Source organism: Amphimedon queenslandica, unplaced genomic scaffold (genome assembly GCF_000090795.2).
Source record: "Amphimedon queenslandica unplaced genomic scaffold, v1.1 AMPQUscaffold_7726_Cont20325, whole genome shotgun sequence".
Lineage (NCBI taxonomy): Eukaryota > Metazoa > Porifera > Demospongiae > Haplosclerida > Niphatidae > Amphimedon > Amphimedon queenslandica.
Window position 1 is genome coordinate 1 of NW_003551992.1, and position 2,198 is coordinate 2,198.

Sequence of the window (2,198 nt, forward strand, 5' to 3'; positions counted from 1 at the left end):
TTTCAGAACTACTCTACTTATTATATAACTCTCAAATACTACATAATAAATGATTTTGATGTTAAAGTATAATCATTACTACTAACTTTTTGCTTTGTTATACATACTCTTGCCACTTTATTTGACAACTCACCCTTAAGATATGTCTAGAATAGAGATTGAATAAGTAATAATCATGTAAATAACCACAAAAACTCGCAACAATCATGACTCTTCTCAAAGCGTCTAGAGACAGGAATGGATCCAATTAGTTATGTGGGTGGTTTTATATCTGTAATACGCATGCGCATTACTCCCTCATGGACAAAAATCACAAAATGGCTGCCACCAACTGAGTGTTTTTCATATTTCTAGTGCTGTCTTTGTAGTTCCAGGCCTTTTTGCCTAGTTGTTTGCATGAGTTGGATCACTGATTAGACTAATAGAACCTTGCACTAGGTAATTTATTCTCAGACTGCTATAAATTATGCCTTTTTATATACTGTGACTATAGAATGGTATCTTTTAATTATTCTTGTGTGAGGAAATGGGCTTTTTAGTCTTTCCTGGGTTATCATTTGTTCCTTCCACCACAATTACTCATTTCAGAACTGTAAGTAATATGTCTGTCAATTTAAGCCTCATTATGGGGAATATGAGGGATTTAATAGGAGGTTCATCACTCTGAGAATGCCCCAGGGTAGGGATTTTTCTCCAACAAGCCTATAGGAAGACTTCGCTAGTTTGACCAAGTTATGTTTCAAAAATGCTAAGTTTACCCAGCAGAGCTGAGTTCAGTAGCAGTTGAGTGGTTGTTTAACGTTCCTTAAATTTAGTAGGGGATTTGACTGAAGGGAACGACCCCAGAGGTAGTGATTTAATTAATTAATTAATTTGAAACCCCAACTATGCCCCATTATGACCTGTACTGGGATAGTGGAGCTTGATTTTGATAAGTACTCGATAAATTTATTGTAAATGTCTGCTATTTTATATATTTATTTTTTATAGGCATTTTATACCTTGCCAGCGAATTGGATCACAAGAGGTTGCTCATGAGTTTTTGCTTACATGTGTAGTAGGAGACTAGGAGCTCAAGTAGGTACAAGGTTGAGCTGTAAGCTGTGTATAATTATAGACCACTAGCAGTAAAAATTGATTACATAGGAAGATTATTAGAAATTTTTACGGTTGTAAGGTGTGGTTTAGGATGAAATAAATTCAGCTGCCATTTTGGTTGACAACTTTTAATGGAGAACAAACGGGCTGGCATGGAAACAAACCTGTATTGAGAATTCTGGGGTAAATTGGACCACATCTTTTGGAGAAGAAGCTTAAAGGCAGATCTTTTTTCTTATAACAAGCACATTTTAGCTTTTAATAGAGCTACAGCAGGTAAGTGAGGCATTTTCTTCTTGCATTCATTGCCGACTTCATTCATTCTCACTTCCAGTGGTCTATAATTAGTTTTTAAGTCAGTATAGTTTTTAAATTCATAAATTTTTTATTCATGCATTAAATAATGCAAGCAATGACATATTCCACTTTTACAGTACTTCTGACTATTAAAGCTGTTAGTTTTGTAGTTTTGAATTTACATGTATGCTATTTTTATGACAATTAGAATGTCACGAAAAGCTATCAGTATTGTTCATGGTGGTGGACGAAACTCTGGATGCTATATTTGGAGATGTTGGTACTTAATAGAATAATTATTCATGAAATGATTTATTTTATTTTGCTACTAATGTTTAGAATTGTAGCTAGAAATTCTTTAATTGTAGCTAGAAATTACTGTCGGCCAAAATTTCTGTGAATTTTGCAGATTTTATTTTAGCAAAATCACCATGCCTTTCAATGTGTACTGATTTTAAAGGATTAAATTTTCACAGTTTTTGAAATCTGCATAATTAGCAGAAATTTTGGGCCACAGAAATATCTAGCTCCATGTGTATGGCATTTGCAATGAAAGGTTTATTTTTAACTTCTTATCTCTGTTAAACAGATAACATTTCCTTAAGACTAGATATATTATCAACTCTTTATTTCCCTTGGCACTACTTAATGTGACACCAGTATATTTCCAGGTCAGTAAAAACTATTATTGCTGTATAAAATTTGTTTTCGTTATCTGTAGAATGACATTCCTGTCAAATTATTTTTAGAGATGAAAATAGGCTACAAAGTTCTTTGTAAACATTAATGCAAAGTACATGTGT

At 33.2% G+C, this 2,198-nt stretch overlaps 1 long non-coding RNA gene across 2 annotated transcripts; it reads left to right on the plus strand.

Moving 5' to 3' along the window:
- Positions 1–218: 218 nt before the first annotated feature.
- On the plus strand, positions 219–2,188 carry LOC109591603 (uncharacterized). 2 transcript variants are annotated; one of them, XR_002189897.1, is made up of 6 exons: positions 219–438; positions 494–731; positions 991–1,077; positions 1,604–1,675; positions 1,985–2,066; positions 2,117–2,188. It is a non-coding gene; the product is annotated as an uncharacterized LOC109591603 (long non-coding RNA). The 2 variants fall into 2 exon arrangements; XR_002189896.1 differs by having other exon boundaries at positions 225–438; positions 494–592.
- Positions 2,189–2,198: the final 10 nt, after the last annotated feature.